The 24,548-nt window shown below is 38.9% G+C and overlaps 1 protein-coding gene across 6 annotated transcripts in view; it reads right to left on the bottom strand.

Moving 5' to 3' along the window:
• The window catches only part of FOXN3 (forkhead box N3), a 504,847-nt gene that overhangs the window by 198,691 nt on the left and 281,608 nt on the right, over nt 1–24,548 (bottom strand). The gene's annotated exons all lie outside the window — the stretch shown is intronic.

Raw genomic sequence — 24,548 nt, 5'->3', positions numbered from 1 at the left:
AATACATAGTTTAGGTAAGATATAAAGAAGGACTCTCTAACAGCGAGAACTAATGTAGACTGGATTGCATTCCAAAAAGAAGCTGTGGAAGGAGTTATGGCAAGGAGAAATGGCAATCCATTCAGGAAAGATTAGGGAGGTCCAATATACAAACAAGGGAAGGAGACCAGTTAAACTTTCAGAATCCCTTGCAATTATATGATATTATAAAGCATCAGTTTAATAGTTCACTTCTTAAGGAGGGGCAGTGTGGTATGAGAGATAGAAAGTAATCCTCAAAGCCACAAAGATTCAAGCTCTGTCTCTGACACGTACTCTGACGCTGGAGAAGATGCTTAGTTGTCAGTGTTCTAGGCAGCTCCCTAAGACTAAGATGCAGAGAAGGGGCTGACCTACATTAGTAGAGGGAGCTCCCTCACCTGGGAGTTCTTTATAATAATGATATCACGGGTCCAGTTCCCATCTCTATCCTCCTTAAAAAGTTTAGGATACTAAACACGTAAACAAGGAGTTGTTTGCTTTTTAACCTTGATTAAAGTGTTCTATTACTGAAAGCTTGGCTTAGTTTTCAGTAACTTTGGACTCCAACGTCCCTCAAGACAAGGAAATGCCACAATTTCAAAATAAAATGAGCCCCTAAAAAACACAACAACAACAAAAACCTAGAAGAAAATTTCATAGGGTAATCAGATGATAGATAAGCCCTTCTATGATGAAGGGAAGTTTATTAAAGGGGGAATGGAAGGAAAGGGAAGGCTGGGGAGGGCTGATGAAGTGAGACTTCTTTTCATAATACTCTGATAGCAATGTGGGGTAGTAAGGAACCCACTATTAGCTATTTATCAAAGCCCTTCACTCATACATTTGAGAATTCTCAACACAAATTTTAAAGTATAGCTAATCTAAAAGCCCCGTATTTCTTCACAGATGCGAAAGAGTGAACACCTGGGTGACTTTCTTCTTCAGGGATGAAAGGAGAACAGATTTCCTCTGAGAAGTAAGTAAGATCTGGAGCAGGGAGGAGAGACTGGCTTTGTTCTCATCAAAAAAGAAAAAGAAGGTAGGAAAAAGTAATGAGTTACTGGCAGGGGATTATGTATCTGCCAGAGGAAAAATACAATAGAATGTTTTGGCCAGCCTTTTCCCATTACAATTAGGGAAGCAGGGCTCCCCACCTTACCTACCCACCTTTCAGGTTCTGTGTTCTGTACTTGAGTACACAGAAGAGAAAAAGGAAAGGCTTCTTTTCAGAGAAACAATGCTGGAGTAATTACTGGCCTGAACCAACTTAAACAACATTTGCATTTTCTGTGGTAGTTGTATAATGCTTAGTACGCTGAAAATATTTTGTGTCAAAGTCAACTGCCTGGAATTTATCACCTTTCCGTCCTGGAGTAGCTTGATGGGCCTCCAAGGCTTATAGGAGAGATTAAGTCTACAACGTCAGACCACAGGCCTACCCAGAAATGTATCTATACTTTGGCAGACAGATGGTAAAGAAGGGATAGGGCTGTGATAATGATAAAGCATTATGTCTAAATTATCTTGTCCACAAGCAAAAGGATATTTACTCTTCTTTCACCTATTAAACATCCCTTCCTGGTCACTGCAAGGGAAAGGCGATTACCCCAGTCTCTCTGAACCAAGAAGGTAAACTTGCACTATTTTTTATTTTTTCACAGTAAACGCTTGCTTCCAAGGACTGCCAAAGCCAATCCCTCTGCATGTGTATTTAATCCCATCCCTCCCATATCCTCCAACAGATGGCAGCTTCAATCATCTCCTCTCTTTCTATTAAATCTTCAACCTCTCTTAATATGCTGGTGCATTCCCTACTGCCTTTGAACTTGCTCAAGTCTTGCCCATCCTTACAAAACCTTCCCAGAGCCTAATTACCAATGCTCCCGTTCTCAAATCCCAAGAAAAAGCCGTGTACGTTCCCTGGCTACTTCCTCTTCTTTCCCTCAATCCTCAGTCCTGATTTCAGACCGAAAAAGTTATTTTTCTCAAAATCATATTTCTCAAAAGTTCACTGATTTCTTAACTGCCAAATAATATAGTCTTGTCTTAGTTCCCCGTTTCTTTGCCTCTCTGATGTTATTTCTGAGCACTGGCCACCTTTCTCCCTCCTAGATACTTCCAGCCCTCCTCTGCTTTCATGAATATTTCCCCTAACTTATCTAATTGCTGCTTCTCAGTCGCCTTGGCTGGTTCATCATCCACATGACTTTCTCTAGCTGTGACTGTGCCCCAAGGCCCATTTTTAGGCCCCTTACTTTGCAGTTCCCAGGAGTTTAATTTATCACTTTCATGCTAACGATTCACCAATCTATACACCTCACCCCTGAACTTCAACTGGCATCGCCAACTGCCTGTTGGTCATTTCAAAGATGTTTCAAAGAGATCTCAAAGTCAACATGTCCAAGAACTCATTATCTTTCTCCTCACACTCGCCTCCCTTCCAAACTTCTTTATTTCTGTTTAAGGCAACATTATTCTTCCAGTCTCCCACACGTGCAACTTCAGTATCATTCTCTCCTCTTCATTCTTCTTTACTCCACATAACCAACTAATTAGTTATCAGATACTGGTATTTCTATCTCTACATTTCCCCCATCACACCCCTTATGTTCACTCACACGACTACCACATTAGTTCATGGCCCTTATCATTTCTCACCTACATTTCTATAATGGCCTTCTCCTAACTGGACTCCTTGGCTCCCCTCTCCCCACTCTGGTCACATCACACAACTGCTGCCCAAGTGATTTTCCTTAAGCACAGATTTGAACCGTGTCACTCTACTCAAACTGCACGGGATCCTTCTGGGATAAAATATAATAAACTCCTCTGTCTAGCTTTCTAAAGTCCTATACAATTTGGCCCAAGCTATCTTTCTAGCTTTATGAACGTTCTTCTCTTTCCCAGCACCACCATCCATCCAGACTGGTTTACTCCTCACACTAGATTTTCCATTTCCCATCCTATGTCTTTGCGTTGGCCATGCTCTATCCTTTGAATGCACTGCCCCACAGAATGATTTTCTTCCTTCAAGACACATCACCTTCTATGTGTAGCCCTTCCTGATCTCCTCACTGGCCTCACTTACCTATGTCCTCACTGCCATCCCCATAAAACTGTGTTGTTTTTAGCTATATTACATTTATTTGCCTTTATTCTCTTCATATTTATTCTGTATAATTGTTGTTTCCCTGATTAAAGGGGAAGTTCCTTATCATTTGTGTACTTACATTCCCATCAGCTGGCACATGGCAGGCCTTTAATAAACGCCGATTCGTTTTTTTTAAAAAAGCAGTAAAGTGTTTTGAGTTCTCCCAAAGTACTGTGCTAGATGCTGTGTGATACCAAGAGGCATAAAAGACAAAGTTCTTACCCTCAAGAAGCTTACAATCTAATTGCGAAGGTAAAGAGACACACACATGCACATACACACACATATATAGTGTGTACTTCTGTTGTTGGTGTTCAGTTATTTCAGTCATATCTTACTCTTTGTTACCCCATTTGGGGTTTTCTTGGCAAAGATACTGGACTGGTTTGCTATTTCCTTATCATTTTACAGATGAGGAAACTGAGCCAAACAGGATGAAGTGACTTGCCTAGGTCACACAACTAGTAAGTGTTTGAGGCCGGATTTCAACTCAAGAAGAGGATCCTTCCTGACTCGAGGCACAGTGCACTACCTAGATGCCCCCAGTACACACACACACATACACACACGTGTATGTGTATGTATACCTATGAAAAAAACTTCCCTACCAAAGTTATACTCCAATGACTCATGATTCCATGGAAATAAAAGCCTGGGATCCTGAAGGTCATGCCCAGGGAAGGCAAGCTTTGACAGGTACTACATACCAAGCTGAAAAGATATGAGTTTATAAATAATAAATCCTAAAGGAGCTCACAGAAAGAAGTGATAGAGAGATCAGTGCTGAAAATGAGGTGGTGTGGAACAAAGTAAAGTCCCTTCTAGTTCTAAATCATGAATTCATGGAGGAGGTCTTAGGGCTTGAACTGGGCCTCCAATCCCTGATTTATAAAATCAAAGAGTTACATAGCTGAAAGGCTCCAATCCACTCATTTCTATACATGATAAAGAGACTAAATGATTTGCTGAAGACCACATAATGTCAGAGGAGGGACCGCGACCCAGGGTCACTAATGAGTAGTGCTCAGAGAGATAGAAAAGCAAACAGATGATTCATTCACACATTAGGAGATATTTATTAACTCTGTACTATAAGCCAGGCATTTTGCTGAGTACTAGAGATATAATTGTTTTTAAGTTTCTGCTCTCAGAAAGCTCATATTCTATCAGCTGTAAGTAGGAGAACAATCTTGGAGGGACATTAGGAATACTGATAGATATCATCTGCATAGATGTGATGAGCAGACCAAGGGAGAAAATATAGAAAGAATGGAAGGAAAAGGCCAAAGATGGACTCTTTGGTGCATACCTACATGGAGTGGGGCGGAGGAGAATAAATGACCTACACAGTAGACAGAAATGTCAGATTACCAAGTAGTCAGAAGGGAAGAATTACGAGATTATAACTTCCTAAAGGCCAAAGGACAACAGTGTCACAAAGGGAAAAAAAGTATCCAGATTCATTAATTAGTTGAGTTTCTGACATCAAAAGCATTCATTAGTGATCCAAAAGTATGCTGCCATCTATATAACATATGACTATACTTTATGTTCTAACATCTTCCTTCTAAAATAAAAAGCTTTGGCTATGATGGCAGTGAGTACTGTCTTTCATTAAGAAGTAATAACTGTATGAAATATGAAATGCTAGTTATCCTTTGAACGAGAAAAGCCTACCTACTAGTAATACTAGGCAACCAAAATCTTGGGTCTCTCTTCTTTCACATCCCTACCCCAAGAAGATAATTGGATAACAGTCCATCCAAATGAGAAGGGGTGACCAAAAAAAAAAAAATCCAAAGGAATTATGGAGCTATAGGAATAGCAAATCACTACTTGACAAAAGATAAAAACTTTCCATTGCACAATAGTCAAGACAGAACTTGCCTATGTCGATTTAGATCTCTCAACAGATTAGGACAAAAGAAGCCTAAAAGGGACTCCTGGAAAACACCTCCAGATGATTCACTGACACATTGTTCATTAACATGGGTTTTCAGGGTGGATCACCGCACTCTATTACATCCTTCCTTGGCACCTTAAGGATCTTTGGAAAATGTCTTAAGCATTCCTGACCAAATAATCAAAACTGGACTTGAGATTACACTGCCTAATTTCCAAGAAAAACAAGGGTTAATCGAGATCAAGACTTATCCTGGTTTTCTGTTGTTGTTCAGTTGTGTCCAACTCTTCATGACCCCGTGAACCACAGCACACTGGGCCCTTCTACCCTCTACCATCTCTCAAAGTCTGTCCAAGTTCATATTTGTTGTTTCAGTGACACTATCTATCCATCTCATCCTCTGTCATCCCCTTTTCCTTTTGCCTTCGATCTTTCCCAACATCAGTGTCTTTAACGATGAATCCCATCTTCTCATTAGGTGGCCAAAGTATTTAATTTCAGATTCAGTATTTGACCTTCCAGTGAATTAATTTCCTTGGCTATTTACCGATGTGACCTCCTTGCTGTCTGAGGCACTCTCAAAAATCTTCTCTAGCACCACAATTTGAAAATATCAACTCTGCAGTACTCTGCTTTCCTTACAATCCAACTCTCATAGCCATACACTGCTACCACAAAAACCATAGCTTTGACTATACGGACCTTTGTATTCAAGGTGATGTCTCTGCTTTTTAGTATCCTGTCCAGATTTGCCATAGCTTTCCTAAGGAAAAAGCATCTTTCCGTTTCAAGGCCATAGTCACTGTCTGCAATTATCTATGAGTCCAAAAATATAAAATCTGACACTGCTTCCATTTCCCCTCCCTCTATTTTCCAAGAAGTGATGAGATCAGTTGCCAAGACGTTAGGTTTTTTTGTTTTTTAATGTTAAGCTTCAAGTCAGCTTTTACACTCTCCTCTTTCACCCTCATCAAAAAATTTCTTGGGGCAGCAGGTGGTGCAGTGGATAGAGCACTGGCCCTGGCTTCAGGAGGACCTGAGTTCACAAATCCGGCCTCAGACACATAACACTTACTAGCTGTGTGACCCTGGGCAAGTCATTTAACCCCACTGCCTAACCCCCCCACCCAAAAAAATTCTTTATTCTTTTTCACTTTTCTGCCACAGAGTGGTATTGTCTGCATATCTGAGACTGTTGATATTTCTCCCAGCAACCTTAATTCCAGCTTTTGATTTGTCCCACCTGGCATTTCACATGATGTATTCTGCATATAAGTTAAATAAATACTCCTTTTTCAATCTTAAACCAATCGGTTGTTCCATGTTCAAGTCAAACTGTTGCTTCTTTGCCTGAATTCAGGTTCCTCAGGAGACTGGGTGATCTGCTATTCCCATCTCTTTGAGGACTTGCCATGTTTTGTGATGATCCACACAGTAAAAGCCTTTAGTGTAGTCAATAAAGCAGAAGTAGATGTTTTTTTTTTCTTTTCTGGAACTCCTTGCTTTCTCCACAATCCAGTAAATGTTGGCATTATGGTCTCTAGTTCCTCTGCCTCTTAGAAAACTAGCCTGCTCTTCTGGTAACTCTCGGTTCCCATAGTATGAAGCATAGCTCGCAGAATTTTAAGTCTTACCTGGCTGACATGTGAAATGAGTATAACTGTTTGGCAATTTGAACATTCTTTGGTATTGCCTTTCTTTTAAGACTGGGACATAAACTGACCTTTTCCAATCCAGCGGTCACTGCTGAGTTTTCCAAATTTGCTGGCATACTGAGCGCAGCACGTTAACAGCATCATCTTTTAGGATTTTAAATAGCTCAGCTGGAATTCCATCACCTCCATTAGCCTTATTGTTAGCGATGCTTCCTTGACTGCATTCTCCAGGATGTCTGGCTCTAGATCAATAACCACACCAATGTGGTTTTCAGTGATACTAAGATCTTTCTTCTATAGTTCTTTTGTGTATTCTTGTCACTTCTTCTTAATCTCTTCTGTCTCTGTTAAGTCCCTACCATTTTTGTTTTTTTCATGCCTATTTTAACATGAAACATTCCCTTGTTATCTCTAATTTTCTGGAAGAGATCTCTTGTTTTTCCCAATCTCTTGTTTTCTTCTACTGCTCTGCATTGCTCATTTAAGAAAACTTTCTCTCTCCTTGTTATTCTCTAGAATTCTGAATTCAATTAGGCATATCTTTCCCTTTCTCCTTCACTTTTGGCTTTTATTCTTTCCTCAGCTATTTGTAAAGCCTCATAAGACAGTCATTTTGCTTTCTTCCTCTGCTTTTTCTTTGGAGTGTTTTTTTGTTACTGCCTCCTATACAAATACTTCGAACCTCTGTCCACAGGTCTTCAGGGACTCTATCTACCAGATGTAATCCCTTAAATATATTCATCGCTTCCATTTCATATTCATAAGGGATATTATTTAGGTCATACATATATGGTCTGATGATTTTGTCTACTTTCTCCTCTAGTAAATACAAAAAAATAAATTTACCCAAAAATAGGAAATTACAGAAATCTATTTCTTAAAAGTTGTAGTATACACACATCATCATCATCATCATCATCATCATGAAATCTAACCCCTTCATTTTATAAGTGAGGAAAATGAGTCCCAGAGAGAGTTCGTACAGGTGGTATAAGAGGCAAGATTGGAATGCAGATCCTCTGACATAAAATTTAACACTCCTCCTATCTCATCAGGCTACCTCCAGAGGAAAGATGTTATTTAAATTTGGTAATTCCCTAAATCCTTAGCTCAACACAGTGGTACTTATATTTCTTCATCTGTAAAATGACGATAATATTGCTTTTTTCCCCTCAAGAGAATGTATAGATTTTTAAAGTCCAAATATTTTAACAAAATAAAATTCATATTTGGGGTAATTCTATGTTAAAAAAAAACCACCCTAGTAATTTAAACATAAATCCATTTCATTTGCATGCATTTAGCACAATCTCCTACAGGGAAAGCCTCATATTTGATGAAGCTATTTTAATGTCCTTGTAAAATCATGCCTGGCAAAAATGTATATTTTGTGTTTAATCAGACACAGACACAGACACACACAGACACCCCCCCCCCCATGGCTGCACCTTGCCCTGTTAAAAAGTATAACTAACATCTATGTTGAAATGAGAAAGAGAGCATTTACAGAAAACTACTTATACTTTCCATTAAAATCTTTACTAACAAGCAGGTACCAGGAAATATGATAATGAGTCATTGAGCCTGGATCCTGGCACTCTCTCCATGCCTGACTGCAATGAAACTCTTGCAATGATGCGCAAAATCAAACAATTAAACCACTTCAAGGCAAACTGATTTTATTGTGGTTCCACAGTACTTGGACTGTTGTAAAATGCAGAGCACTTGACTAACTGGAACGAAATATGTTTTATACATTTAAATTATCAAGGCCTATCCCAGCTGAGACTCAATCATTCCTAGACGTCAATTCAGCACTTTTACAAGTGTATTAACTCATTCGGTGTTAACTGGCTTAGCATTTGGTGAATTACTGCTCCAATGGACTACCTAATACTCTAATTACTCTACCTAAATGAGTGACCTCCCAAGACGCCTAGTTTGATCTCCCTAGATTTCTGCTAGGATTTCTGCTACTTAATAATTAGGCTATAAATAGGCTCAGTTTTGAACATTTCTAGCTGTAGAATTATCTTGGCCTCAGTTTTTTTATCTGTAAAATGGGAAGAATGACCAGCTACTGATCTCAGCAGATTATGGTAATGAAAGCACTTAACATACCTTAAATCTGAGGCAGGTCTAGGGATGACTTTACAATGGGCTGTGTGATCTTCACCGTTTGGGGAATAGGACAGGAATTGTTTTCATTTCTGTCTATATATTCTCTGAGCCTAGCACCAAGATTGGCACTTAACAAACGCCTGGTGAATGGAAATGAAGTAAACACAGGAACAGACAAAGATCAACCATCTCCAGAAGTACACTAGGCCATAAGCTTTTGGGTGGGGGTGGAGGGTAAGGGTAGAGAGTGCAATTCCCACACACAGAGGTTGCTCAATAACTACCAAATGAACAGAACTATTATCAGCTAAATATCATTGTTTTGCTATTCATCACAAGGTTTTAAGTAGATTAATTGCACTTTTCTGTCCAAGGACTGTGTTATCATCTTTTTTTTTTCTTCCTTAGGCGACTGGTGTTAAGTGACTTGCCCAGGGTCACACAGTTGTAAGTGTTAAGTGTCTGAGGCTGGATTTGAACTCAGGTCCTCCTGACTCCAAGGCCAGAGTTCTATTCACTGCGCCACCTAGCTGCCCCTATTCATCTTCTTTAAGGATCAAAGGTCTAGAAATAGTGCCTAAGGCTTTTCTCAGAAGGGAAAAGTCTGACCTATCACTGCTCCCACTTTAGAGAAGAGGAAACTGAGGTCTACAGAGGTAGAGTCACTCACTTGCCAGATTTCACATAGTTTAAGGCTAGAACCAGGCCTAGAGCACCCAGTCTCACGTTCTTTTCACTAAGCCACATGGAAACTGTAGAAGCTCAATACATGCATTTTCGACCAACATATAGGATCAGACGTTTAGAGCTAAAACCTTATCTGAAACAAACATGGTTTCCATGTGAAGAAACAAGAAATGGAGAAGTTCAGTGATGTGCTCGAGGTCACACAGCTTAGAAGGAGGCAGAAGGGCACGGTGGATAGGACACCAGACTTGGAGTCAGGAAGACCTCCGTTAAAATCCCACCTCAGATTCTTACTAGCTAGGTGTTCGTGTCAAGTGACCTAACCTCTTGTGCATCAGCTTCCTCAACATTAGATGTGGTGATGGCCTTCAAAATCCATGATCATTCTAAATATATGATCCAATGATCCTAGGTAAGTGACAGAGCTGGGTTCAGAAGCCAAGATATTTGATTCCAAATTTAGAGCTCTTTTTCCACTGCTACCTCCATTCTAGTCAAATGAACCCATGTCCGTAAGTGAAACAACATTCCACAGGGTTGTTGGTTCCATAGATGCCATGTTATAAATGGGAGATGAATTCTTGGGCAGCCAAAGTTCACTCAATAAAAGCTTTAAATAGATCTTTACAGAGATATTTTACTACAATAAAGAATCAAAATAGTAAGCTGAGATCAGGGAGTGATGGGACAAGATGGGTTAAGATGGGTTAAGGAAAAGCACCCTGGGGTTGCTGTATTTACCCTTAAAAGACTCACAGAGGACCCGTATGATGGGAAAAAGGAAAAGTAAAGAAGTGGCTGCGTTTTGGGGAAACGGTCTCTTCCCTTTGTTTTAACTTGTCAGGAAAGTGATGCCTGTGCCTAGACCCAAGCAACCGCAGGAGCAGCTAAGCCTACCTTCTTTGCATTGCTCTTTGAGGTGGCTTTAAAGAGAAGAGGTCAGAGAAGGAGCCATTACAAGAGACTGTGCAAAAGACCAGGATGCTCATATCCTCGGCAGAATAAGCCAAGGATGTGACAGTAGTACTAGACGGATCCATTTGACAGTGCCAAGGTGAACTTTCAATTCTAGGGAGAAAAGATAACTTTCTCAAAGTTTCCACTAGTTTCTCTTGGTTAACATATGTCCTAGGCAACTGGCTCAAATGACATTACAGCAGTTTCAAACTATTATTGTATGACTTGTTTAAGATATATTATTGCTGCAAATTTTTACTGCAAAATTATGAGAGAACGGGCAGTACTATGCATAGTGGGCCTGTATATTGTTGACACATACTGAACGAAGAAAAAGAGCCTATGAAAAATCAGAAGATTTGTTTAAGGTTCTGGTCTGCCCCTTACTAGCTATGAAACCTTGGGGCAAGTCACTTTAATCTTTGTGGGCCTGGGTTTCCTTATCTGTAAAATGGGGAGGAAAGAAAAGGACAATTTTCTGTAAGTTAACATACTACACTAATCTGTAAACTAGAGGGGGAGAGAAAGAGAGAAAGAGTGATGATAAAAGAAAAGAGAGGGAAGAGAAGAGGAAGGATGAGAGAGAGAGAGAGAGAATAATTCAAGAGTAATGAAATCAGAATAAACAAACCTAGAGGCTGATAGGGCAGCATAAATTAAACTTCCGGGTTAGCAAGAGAACTAGGCATTTGGCAAAATGATGAATCTTAAAGACAGAAATCAAATGTCAACACATTCCTAGTAGATTCTACCATGACTGAATTTGGGCTTGATCTGATTTCCATGTTCTTGGAAGGATGACCTTCCCTCAACAAAAGGCATTGTAAGAAATTAAGAATAAGCTCAGTGCACATGTGCATGACAGCTGACAGGCTGAAATAAAAGTATTTGCTGAGTATGCACAACAATAAACCGTTTTCACAAGGATCATCAATATTTGAAGGCCCCAAATAACTGGAGGAGCCATTACATATTTTTAGCAGCTCATTAAACTGCTCTAGAGAACCAAATAAAAACAAGGAGTGATAAACTGGTAAGCTAAAATGATGAGGTTTTCCTTCTCCCCCCCCCCAAATAAGGGCAAGAAATTTGATTTTTCCCTTAAATTTTCTGGATGTGCAAGCTTTGGCCAAATTCATTTGTTGACGAAAAAATCTTAGCGTTAATCCTTGGAAGAACATCAGCAATGGAAAGTTTCATGTTTTCTTCTTAGAACTGCAGATGCCAAACAACACTTTTCAGAAAGCAAAAAGTATATGCGAGACAAAGTACAATGAAATCATTCAATGCATCTGGCTATCCACCATTCCAGTTGTTCTTTAATCAACTGAGCCAATTCAACTTACAAGCAAAACAGCTCTGTTTTCCTCCTGTTTAAGTCACAGTCCTAGAAGATACGATTTGGAAATATCCATTATGAATACTAACAGTTCACATATTTTTTTGTAAACAGTATTTTATTTTTTCCAATTACATGTAAAGACAGTTTTCAACATTTATTTTTTTATAAGATTTTGAGTTCTGAATTTTTCTCCCTCCCTTCCTCCTCTCCCCAAGATGGCAAGCAATCTGATATAGGTTATATATGTGGAATCAAGTCAAATATATTTCCACATTAGTCATGTGAAAGAAGAATCCGAACAAAAAGGAAAAACCATGAAAAAGAATAAAAAACCAAAAAACTGTGAAAATAGTACATTTTGATCTGCATTCAGACACCATACTTCTTTCTTTGGAGGTGGATAGCATTTTCCATCATAAGTCTTTTGGAATTGTCTTGGGTTATTGCATTGCTGAGAAGAGGTAAGTCTATCACAGCTGATCATCACACAATGTTGCTGTTACTGTGTACAGTGTTCTGGTTCTGCTCATTTCACTCAGCATCAGTTCATGGAAGTCTGTCCATGTTTTTCTGAAGTCTGTCTGCTCATCATTTCTTATAGCACAATAGTATTCCATTACATTCATATACCACTACTCGTTCAGCCATTTCCCACTTGATGGGCATTCTCTCAGTTTCCAATTCTTTGCCACAACAAAAAGAACTGCTATAAATATTTTTGCACAGGTAGGTCCTTTCTCCTTTTTTTCTGATCTCTTTGGGACACAGACCTAGTAGCAGTATTGAGGATCAAAGGGTATGCATAGTTTGATTGCCCTCTGGGCACCGTTCCAAATTACCAGCTCACATTTGTATATAACTTTATACCTTACAATGTACTTTCCTTGAAATAACCCTATGAGGTCTACAGGACAAACATTACTATCCTCATCTGTACAGATGAGTAACTTGAGATTCATATAAGCTATGATGACAGAAAAATATTTTCTTCACCACAAGTCCATGGGGTAGATGGTATAAATACTACCATGACTTTGCAGAGCTGGAACTCAAAAACCAGACCCTCTGATTCTAAGTCCTGTGTTTTTTCCATACAATGTTGCATCTAAATTAACTTATAATTTTAGAGTTAAAGGGGCCAAAAGGAATCAGTTACTCCCTCCTTTTACAAATGTGGAAATTGACACCTAGAAAGGGGAAGTGACTTGGATATGGTCATATGAGTAATTCAAGGCAAATAGTAATTGGCATTAAAGCCCTACTATTGTTGCTGAGTGACTTTCAGTCATGCCTGACTCTTCCATGATCCTATTTGGGTTTTTGTTTGTTTTGGTAAAGATACTTCGATAAAGAAAATGGTTTGCCATTTTCTTCTCCAGCTCATTTTACAAATGAGGAAAATGAAGACAAATGGGGTTAAATGACTTGCCCGGGGTCACACAGCTAGTGTCTGAGGCTGGATTCTTAACTCAGGAAGCTCAATCTGTCTCAGTCTCAGGCCCAGTGCTTTACCCACTGTGCCACTTAGCTGCCCTGCAAAGTCCTACTATATACTTCCTCTAAGGCTCACTGTAAAATGATGGAATGGATTTTGAATCCTTCCATTAAACAAACATTTACTAGTATAATGTTAAGCATGTAACAATGATGAACCATTTCTCTGAAAACTGGTATTTTAGGTTCATATGACTTTCCTTCCTACTAGACCACATAACTCCTCTATTCCAACTGCAGTGGCTTTTCTATACCTCTAAGACAAAATACAAAATTCTCAAAACATGGCTGCTATCTTTCCAGCATACATTATGACCTTTCCCACATTCCACAGTCCAACCAAATAGGACTTCTCTGTTTCCTCACACAGGAGACTTCATTTCCCATCTCCTCCATGTCACAGAATCCCTCACCTCCTTCAAGACACAGCTCAAGAACCAAGTGCCTTCCAACATGATGCTTTTCCTAAACCTACCTCCTTTGTTAGTATCTGCTCTCCCCAACAAGCCTGTATTTGATTTGTGTATATTCAGTATATACTCATCACATGTTCTGAAGATCACCTGGCAAAATAAAGTACTGGACACAGAGGTCCTTTCCCAAGCTGAACTGCCAAGCATTCAAACTCTACTGCAGAGAGCACAACTCTGATCGGCTGGCCATGTTGTTCAAATACCAAATGTACACTTGTCTAAAAGACAATTTTATGGAGAACTGATACAAGGTAAGGGCTCACATGGAGGTCAGAAGAAGCAATACAAGAACACTATCAAAGTCTCTCTAAAGAACTCCGGAATTGTGGGACACGGGAGACACTGGAACAGGACCACCCAGCATGGTGTGCCTGCATCAAAGAAGACTCTGTGCTCTATGAACAAAGCAGAATTGCAGTAGCTCAAAAGAAACACGAGATGCACAAATTTAGAGACATCTCCACTCCAAATGTTCATAGGGACTATTTGTGCCTGACTTGTGGTAGAGCCTTGTGAGCTCATATTAGTCTAATCAGCCACAGTAGGACAGACACACTGTATAATGACCCCTACATAGTGATGCCATTTTAGCCCTCTCAGTACGTACCTGCTGTCTCCCTCAACGGAATGTAGCTAATTAAGCATAAGAACAGCTTTATGTTTTATTTCTGCATCCCTAGTGCCCAGTTCAGTGCCTGGCATATGATCTATGTTTAATAAATGCTTGCTGATTAATTCATATGATAGATGTCACTACATCTCACTCCCAATCATACTAGAGGAAAAGAGTTTAGTGTGCTGTGTTTAGCACAATGTGCACAGTAGGAGCTTAATAAATGTAAGGAATAAATTAATGTGAGTGTTTTCTCTTAAGGTAATTTTTTAGGTAAAATCTACACCAGCTATGATTTTCCATATGGTATCTATATTCTGTATAAATATCACGGTAGCATAGAAACATTAAGTTTTGTGCACATGCACATTTTTTTCAAATTTCCACATTTCTCTACAGGTGTTCATCTGTTCATCTATGGACATTTCATTCCACAGATGACAATGAGACAGAGAGAGAGAGAGAGAGAGAGAGAGAGACACACACACACACACACACACACACACACACACACACAGAGACAGAGAGAGAGAGAGAGAGAGAGACAGAGAGAGAGAGAGAGACAGAGAGACAGAGACAGAGAGACAGAGAGACAGAGACAGAGAGAGAGAGAGAGACAGAGAGAGAGAGACAGAGAGAGAGAGAGACAGAGAGAGAGAGACACAGAGAGAGACAGAGAGAGAGAGAAACAGAGAGAGACAGAGAGACAGAGACAGAGAGAGAGAGACAGAGACAGAGACAGAGAGAGAGAGAATATATATACATCTGGAAAAATGACAAATATCATTCCCCACAAATTCTTAACACAGAACACAACACACAATCAATCAACAAGAATTTATTAAATGTCTAATTAGGTGCCAAGATGAAAATGTATTCTTGATAAACTTCCCCTTTGAACACATATACTGTTTCCACCACTATGGAAACTAGAGCTCCAACAGAGAAGTATCACTAATACTATAATTTGCAAGTTCATTCATTCAGCTGATTTTCAGGGAAACATGGTAGCGGTAAGTAAATTCATTTGCAGGGCATCCACTAAGTGGGTGTTACCAAAACAGGCATTAACTTGAGCAAAGTCCCAGACTTGTAAAGGATCTCAGTGGTCATCTCATCCAATCTCTTTCTGAAATACAAATCCTCTCTACGATGCACTTGTGGAATAGTTACCAGCCTCTTCTTGAAGAGGAACAGCAATGAGGAACTCACTAACTCTGGAGGCAACCTATCATTTCCTTATACAGCAGCTAGGATTGTTGTTAAGTTGTTAAGGTTGAGTTAAAATTGACTTTCCTATAATTTCTATCCACTGGTCCCTGTTCTTCCTTCTGGGGCCATGAAGAATAGGTCTAATTATCCTTCTCTATTACCCTATCGAAAGGGCAGCTAGGTGGTGAAGTGGATAAAGTATAGGGCCTGGAGTCAGGAAGACTGAGTTTCCCGAGCTCAAATGTGGCCTCAGAAACTTCCAAGCAGTCTACGACCCCTGGGCAAATCCTTAACCCTCTTTGCCTCAGTTGCCTCAATTGTAAAATGAGCTGGAGAGGGCAATGGCAAACCACTCCAGTACCTTTGCCAAGAAAACTCCAAATGAGATCACAAAGAGTTGGACCCAACTGAAATGACTGAACAACAACAAATTACCCTATTGAGAATGGGACAAAAGGCTGAACTGGAATAGTTAACTATATAATAATTCTGCTGAATCTGCACAATTCAGTATCAAAACATAAAAGTACAGCAGTATTCAAACTAGAATCCGAGACTTTTAAAGTCAGAAAAAAACTTGGAAATTATCTGCTTTCTTTACCCCACCCCCAAATATAGCAATCTATCTTTTCTACAAATACTGCTGACAAGTGGAGTCATTCAGACTCTACTAAAATATTTCTGACAGGCATATCACTAATTTTCTTTTTAATAAAATGTTATTAGTACTTTTTATTTTTACAATTTACATTTTTCAGAGCCACCCCACATACCAAAGAATAGAGGGAAGAAACAACTGAGCACAACTAGCCTGCATGATGAAAATCTGACAATACTCGCAATACTCCACACCACCTGCCACCAATATCTCCAAAGAAATGGAGAAGGGAGTCTTGTCTCACATCTCTTCTTTGGAGAAAACCTTGGGCATTAAAATTTCAGAGCATTCAGTTTTCACTGTTTTGTTGCTGATGTTCTTTCCATCTGTCTTGTAGTAGTCATGGTGTATATATTTTTTCTGGTTCTGCTTATTACTTTACTTTGCATCAGTTCATTTAAGTCTTCCCATACTCTCTCAGTAATTCACCATGTTGTTTCTTACAGCACAGAAATATTCAATTAAATTTATGTACCACTATTAGTTAAAATTATACACAACTCAAATGGCATTGGAAAGACCCGGTGTGGGTATAAGCACTCTGACCCAGAAATACCACTGTTAAGGTATGTGTGCACACACATATATACATACATGTATATCCATACAACACATATATCTATACAAATACACACATGTATACATACATGCATATGTGTCTATAAACCTACATATAGAAACACATGTATATTTACATGTATATGAACATTTAAATATAACTATCTTTGGTTTCATATTTGTATCCCCAGTTCTTTAGCACTGTGGCTGTCCCATGCATATTAATCTCTTATTAAATAATTTTCATTCATTCATTCATTCTCTCATAAAAAGAAGGTTCTTTGACTCAGAAGTTATTATTTACAACAATACTACTGTATGGGCAAGCACAATTTTTTTAAAAAGTATAATAAAAAAGAACTTTAACTTCAAAAAAAATGATCCATAGAGCAACTTTTGGGGGACAGATCTTAAAGCCTACCTAATAACAACAACAAAAATTGCAGTTCGTTGTTATTCACAGTCGTTTTTTCACTTGTATCCAACTCTTCATGGGGTTTTCTTGGCAAAGAGAACTGCAGTGCTTTGCCATTTCCTTCTCCAGCTCATTTTACAGAAGAAGAAACTAAGGCAAAGAGGGAATCCTTTCACGAAGTCAAAACTTTTTTCATAAGATGTCATTTGCCTCTTAAAATATTGTTCCTTTTTCCAACTATATCTCCTTGTAAGACCAGATTTCTTGATATACTTCAATCAAAACAACACTGTAAAAAATGTAAAACAAATGCCACTGTTCTCATTAATTTTTTTTGTTTTTGAAAAGTTATTTTTCACAAAATGTTATTTATTTTAACATGTAATAGGTTTGTTCTTTTTTAAATGGGTTAATAAATATTTTTAAATTGTGTTCCTTCAAATTTCTAATGATAAATATAAATGGGTATAACCCAATAAACACAGGCCTTTTGGGGTCTTCAATAATTTTTCCAGCATGTAAAAGGGCCCTGAGACCAAAAAGTTTGGAAACTGCTTCTTTATGGGAATCACAGAATTATTGATTGCAAGCTGGAAGACAGCTCTGACATCACCTAGTCCAACCCCTTCATTTTTTACAGATGAGGAAAGCGAGGCCCAAGAGAGGTGAAGTAAATGACTTGTCCAACATCACTGGATTCAAACCCAGGTCCCCTGGCTCCAAACCCAGCATCTTGTCCCTGTGCCATGAACCTCCAAGCCTAAGTGAAATAAGCCAATGTGTCCCTTCAGTTAATAGATTACAACATCAGCCGCATGTAAAAAAAGACTCAGTACACCCAAGTCTTTTCTTAGTCCTGGGGATCCTACAGAAAGCACTTTAAATAGAGCCTGCTCCAGAATATTGAGCTATATGAGGAAGCAGGAAATGATTATTTCTAAAAATGTTACGGTGCCTTGACTCAGGGCAAAAAAAAACCATCAATCCCCTCTCATAAACAGGTTTCCTTTTTTCATATCATAACTACTGTTCATGGGCTCTACTATTCACGCATATTGTAAGTTTAACTTATTACTAAAGGTTCAGCCTGAGAACAATGGGCTCCATTCTCCCCAGGTTTGTCCCATTTGAAACAGCTGGGTAAATTCTGAAATTAGCACTAGTGCACGATGAAGTAATGTTCTATCTTCAGGTCTTTATGTTTACAGGCCAATCCCCTTAGTCTATTAATTCATTCTACGACTACGACTACTGCGACTACTATGACTGCAGCTACTACTATTACTACTACTACAACAACTGTTAACACTACTACCACCACCAGCACTATACTATTACTAGCACTACCACCATCACCACCACCACTGCTACTACTACTATCACCACTACCAAATCAATATAACACTACCACCACCAGCACTATACTATTACTAGCACTATTATCGCCATCACCACTACCACTATATCACCACCACTACTGCTACTACCCACTATACCACTATTAGCACCACCACTACCACTACCATTACTACTCCTACTAATAAAAACAACTGGTATTTATAAAGTGCTTTAAGCTTGGCAAAGCACTTTACAAATATCTCATTTGATCCTCATGACAACCCACGAGGGTAGATGCTATTATTATTCCTATTTTGCAGAAGAGGAAACCAAGGCAAACAGAGGTAAACTGACTTGTCCAGGACTATCTCAGCTAGTCTGAGGAAGGATTTGAACTCAGTTCTTTCCAACTCCAGTTCCATGGCCGCTTACTTAGCTGACTCTAAAGATCAGTGTTCCATAGTATTAGAAATCCACATGATCCTCTTCTGAAATGAAGGAATATCCGAATATCCATGACAAAACACTGGTTCCTAGTGTGGTTCTGTTGAACTCTTAAACTCCCTATCCCATCTAGGTTTACTTATTCTTTCCAAAGTTACCTACAAAGAATCAGAGAGATTTGTTTTAAGATTTGTTTACAGACTTTTAGTGTTCTGAATGCTCAGATCAAAAAGTAAGCCCCATCTATTATTCTCTCAGTCAATTTTTCTTCCTTACTCTAGTCAAACAACTTGCTCTTCAAATCAACCAAAGAGACGGGGTGTCAAAACTATATTCATAATAATGTTAAGATATTATTTGCCTATTAAAATACTCTTCCCTTTTCCAACTACGGAACTGTGTGAGCCCAGACTTTTTTCCATATACTTCCACCATAATAACATAGTGCAAAAGATTGAATGCAGAAGCAGATAGGATAATCCAGCTGTCTTCTATTAAGCCAGACATTAAAGAGATTTATAAAATTTATAAAAACACATATAAAATGTCAATCTTTTTTGTTTTGGAAAATATAGTTATTTTTTCATTAAAATGTTAGGTGTGTTAACACAATGGGTTTATTATTATTTTAAATAAATTAATAAATATTCCTAATTTTTTTTCTTTGCCAAGAAAACCCCAAATGGGGTCATGAAGAGTTGAACACAACTGAAATGAACAAAAAAGTTTATCCATTTTAATTTCTAATATAGTAAATATCAATAGATATAACCCAAATGAATAAAAGTTCTTTGTAGTACTCAATCATTTTTAAGAGTGTAAAGGGATCCTGACATCAAAGTTTAGAACTGCTGACCTAGATCAGTGAGAAGTTGAGTGATTCGGCCAGGTTCACACAGATGGGATTCGTCAGAGGCAGCAGGACTTCACATCATTCTGCTCCCAGGACTGTTTCTCTGTCTACTATTACTGTAACTTAGAGTTACGAACAACAATGTATGAAAATGCTTTACTGTTAGGAAACACTTCATGTATATGATTTCATTTAACCCTTACTTCCAATACCCATGTAAGACAGGTAGTACAACTATTATTATCAGCATTTTACAGAGGAGGAAACTGAGGCTGAATCAAATAACAAGGAAAATGATAGCGCTGTGAGATGAACCAGGCCTTCTGACTAGCAAGTCTTCAAGTGTTTTTCCATCATACTACACTGACTGTAACATGAAATTAAGTTGAGGATATTGCTAGGAATTTTGTGATAAAGAATGATCCCTGAAATAGCATAAGACTGGCAAACCCACTCGGTGAAATTCATTTGGAGCCCTTGGGTCAGAATACATTCCACCCTCTACTTTCATCTCTTCCCATACAACAGGTCACAGAAGGCTGCAAACACGATATTCCTTCCAGATGTCAATGGCCATGCAGGAATCCAACTACAAACTTAAGACAGAACAATTTCACCAGCATCGTAACAGTCAATGCTGCAACTTCTCTAGCCATCTGGATTTATTCAGCTCATTGAGACTGAAAAACCAAAAGACTTGTATCACAGTAAAGTAAAACAAACACACACACACACACACACACACACACACACCCCAATTTTAATCTTAAGGAAAGTTACAAACTAGCGCAATGATGTCATATGTATAGGAAATCAACAAAGGCAATGTCAAAAGCATAACTTTAGAGACCTAAACCCATCACTAAATGTTTGGAGATGGGGGAAAAAAACAACCACCGATTTTAAAACAACTGGCACCAAAATAACCTAGAAAATAATGGAAATAAGACCTTCGGAAGGTAAGAGATCTTTGGCCTCTGGATAGATCACCAGCGCACCATTCGTTTCTCCAGATCTTTACCAGACTGAGATTCCATCATTCCATAGCCCCATGCCCTTCTTGGTAAACATTCATGCTCCTTTAGGCAGTCTGACAGGGGCTTCACCTGCTGGAGTTGGGGAGATCAGGCCATTGGAAGGCTGCAACATGATCTTCAGCATTACTTTAAAAAAATGAATAAATAAGGGCAGTCTGAAGACTAATGGTTTTGAAATTAAAACAAGATGCAGCTGATGACAACCTCTTCCCTCCCCCTCCCAAATTTATTTTTAACAGTGATGAGAAAGTAACTGAGTCAGTCCCATTGAGGTAATCATTTTCTTGAAAAGTATTTTACAATTACAGAGACAGATATTAAGACAAGCCAAGCACTGGCAACAAGATATAGTAATTTTGCTTTCAATTAACCAATAATTATTTTGGTGTGCAAGATTTTTAAAAATCTGTCTGCTTGAATTTCTAAGAATAATTACTCACATTTTTAACAGCAAAATGCCTTATTTGAGAAAAGACTTTATGTCACTTAGCATCACATTTTCATTTTTAAAAATTAGCACGTGCTATCAAAATTAGCAAGCACAGTATCATGTGCCCTAGAAAGTGTATGAAGAAAACAGAATGGGAATACTATGGTCACATTTGTAGCAACACCTTCTGATCTAAAAATTCCACAAACATTTATTAAGCATAAATGTTTAAACATAAATAGAACAGTCCCTGCCCTCAAGGAACTTACATTCCACTGGGGGAGGAGGTAACACAACATGTGCTCAAATAAAAGGTTCTTCTCAACCTGGGGTCTGTGAACTTGTTTTTAATGTTCTGATAACTCTTTTTTCAATATAATTGTTTTCCTTGGTGATCTTGGGTATCTTATTTTATGCATTTAAAAATATCATTCTAAGAAGGGGTCCATAGACTTCACCAGAACTGCCAAAGGAGTCCGGGACACAAGAAAAAGTTAAGAACCTCTGGTAAAGAACAAAGAAAATTGAGGTTAGAGACAACATTAACAACTAGGGGACTCATGGAAGGCTTTCTGCAGATGGTACCAGAGTTGAACTTTGAAAGAAGACTGGGTTTTCAAGAGGTAGACACGAAGAGGGAGTATATCCTACGTCTGCGAGAATACAAAGAGATAGGAGGAGATAATGGACCAGAACTTTTTCTAGGGAAGTTTTTCATAGTGCTTCTCTTCCTACCACGAGCTTGGCCACCAGTGGCTGCATGGATATCCAGCACAATTTGCCAGATGCACCTACAAAGTAGCAGCAAAAACAGCACCACAAGCTGCATCACTTTCTTCATCATCCTCCTAGTTACCATCTTCAAGTAACTCAAAGCACTTTACTGGATCCTCACAACAGCTGCTATAAGGGAGATATGAGTTGGTTAAGGACATCATGCTGGTGTTTCCCCAAGTGACTATCATCTGACAGGGTCTTTTCCATCCCTGCTTAATGAATAACCCACTTGATACACACACAGTCCACCAGGACACTCTGCGGTGGCTTAGAAGAGAGCTCTAAACTTCACAACTGAAGCACATAAAATTTTAAGCCACTATTTTTATGCTCTTTGTCAAATCCCCTACATTCCATGTACCACAATGTGCAGGAGCTAAAATACTGAAATGAAGGAAAAGAAAAAGAGAATTCCTGGTTTTCAAAGCTGAAATTAAAGGAACAGAGACCATCTTCTGCCCCACCAAGCATATGGGATTGAAAGTGAGTCTAGAATCTGAGGATCCACAGAAGTACAGGTGGTGGTAGATGGAGGTGGATAATGGTGGTAATGGTGATGGTAGATGGTAATGGTGATACATAATGGATGGTGATGATGATTCTGGAGGACAGGGATCGGACCTGCGATTTCAATGATATAGGGATGAGATGAGAAAACTATCAGTGCAGGTTAGTACTTTCTTTGCAATTTGTTGGTAAAAAGAGTGATCCAGATTAGAACACTAAGAGATTAAGTGACACAGACAGAAGATTTCATAGGCAAGATCTGAACCACCATCTTCCTGGCTCTTGGCCAACTCTCTATCTGCTACACCGTGACTGCCTGATAATAATGATAAAAATTATTATTACTGACATCATATGGTGCTTTAAGGTTTGCAAAACTAACAGTATCATAGCTTTAGCAATGAAAGGGACTGAAGAGCTCAATTAATCCAAACACCTCTATGTAACATAAGAGAGGACTAAGGGTCAAAGAGGTTAAAACTCGCTCCAAGTCACAAATAGAGAACGTATCACAGCTAGCATCTGAACCAAAGCTCTCTGACATCAAATCTAGAGCCACCGATGATACAACCATACAGTTTTATAAAATGCTTTCTAAGTGATACAAAGTGCTTTCTTCACAGCTCTGGGAGGTAAGGAATATATTAGAACCCCCTTTTTAGAGCAGAACAAACTAAAGAACAGAGGGGTTATATCACCTACCACTATTACAAGGTTAGTAACTCCCAGAGTTGGAACTTGAATGCAGGTCTTTTGATTCTGAGGCTACTGGCCTCTTTCTTCAATAACATGATCCTTCATGGACATCCTCTTTAGCTTTCACATCTGGGAGATTCTTGTTCTTTTTTTGTTTTTTAAGATGGAATAAGGTAAAGGAAAAAAGAGAAAGTATCCCCTCAACTAGCTCAGGTGAGAGGTAACTCAGAAGTTATTTTTCAAAATTTATTTTTTTTATTACACAAACTTTCCTTCATCCAAGTATTTATGCTCATATCATGCCCAGTACAACAATGGCTCCCTAAAAAAATTTAGCCCATTATGTGCTATTTCCAGAGTTTACAAGTACATTAATGATCAAATAAAGCCATTAGGCTTATACCAGCTTAAAGAGAGACTCATCTAAATATCTGCTCTGCTCTTGCAATCCCAGAGCTGCACCATAATCTTTCAATTTATTGAATAATTACCGAGTTCCCCTTGGGGCCGCTGTTGGCAACAGAATCCTAGGCTAAATGGACCATGGCTCTAACCCTGTGTGGCAATTCTTATGTTCCTAATAACTTTCTAGGAGCAGACAGAATGGTAACCGCCTCTCAGGGGTAAACTGGGGAGAGAAAGCGGGGGGTTGGGGGGGGGAGATACCTAGAGAATGGTAACCAGAGGAAAGATATACACCTACAATCCAGAGTCAACCAAAACATTCCAATAACCTTCACTTGTCATTTCCTATAAGGTGTGCTTCCGCTGATTTTTATGAAAACAGACAAAAGCAGGTACAACATTTTTTTTACCCTTCAAGCCAACTGTAGTTGCTATGTAGGGTTATCTGTTACCAAGGCAACAGCGTATATCTGAGTACTAATGGCCTGTCCTTTTGCCAGGCAACAAACAGTCTTGTGATGCAACTGCACCTGTCTCAGCTATGTGTTGCTATGGAGACGCTCCAGTTACTATGGTTACCATCACGCTAATCGTCTAGCAAGGGCAGACGTACAGCAGTCTTCCCCGAAAGCCCAGCTGTTCTTCCCAGTCTCTTGCTAAAGATTGATTGTCTAGGCATGTGATGGAATGCTTCTCAACTGAGATGCCCAAGAACTTCATTAATGTTATTTGAAAAGCACACCTTGTGCTCCCTTCTTGCAGAATATTAGATTTGTGAAAGATTTTGGTAAACGAGTGCAT

Source organism: Phascolarctos cinereus, unplaced genomic scaffold (genome assembly GCF_003287225.1).
Source record: "Phascolarctos cinereus isolate Bilbo 61053 unplaced genomic scaffold, phaCin_HiC Scaffold_3;HRSCAF=262, whole genome shotgun sequence".
NCBI classification, from domain to species: domain Eukaryota; kingdom Metazoa; phylum Chordata; class Mammalia; order Diprotodontia; family Phascolarctidae; genus Phascolarctos; species Phascolarctos cinereus.
This window is presented reverse-complemented; position numbering and strand designations above follow the sequence as displayed.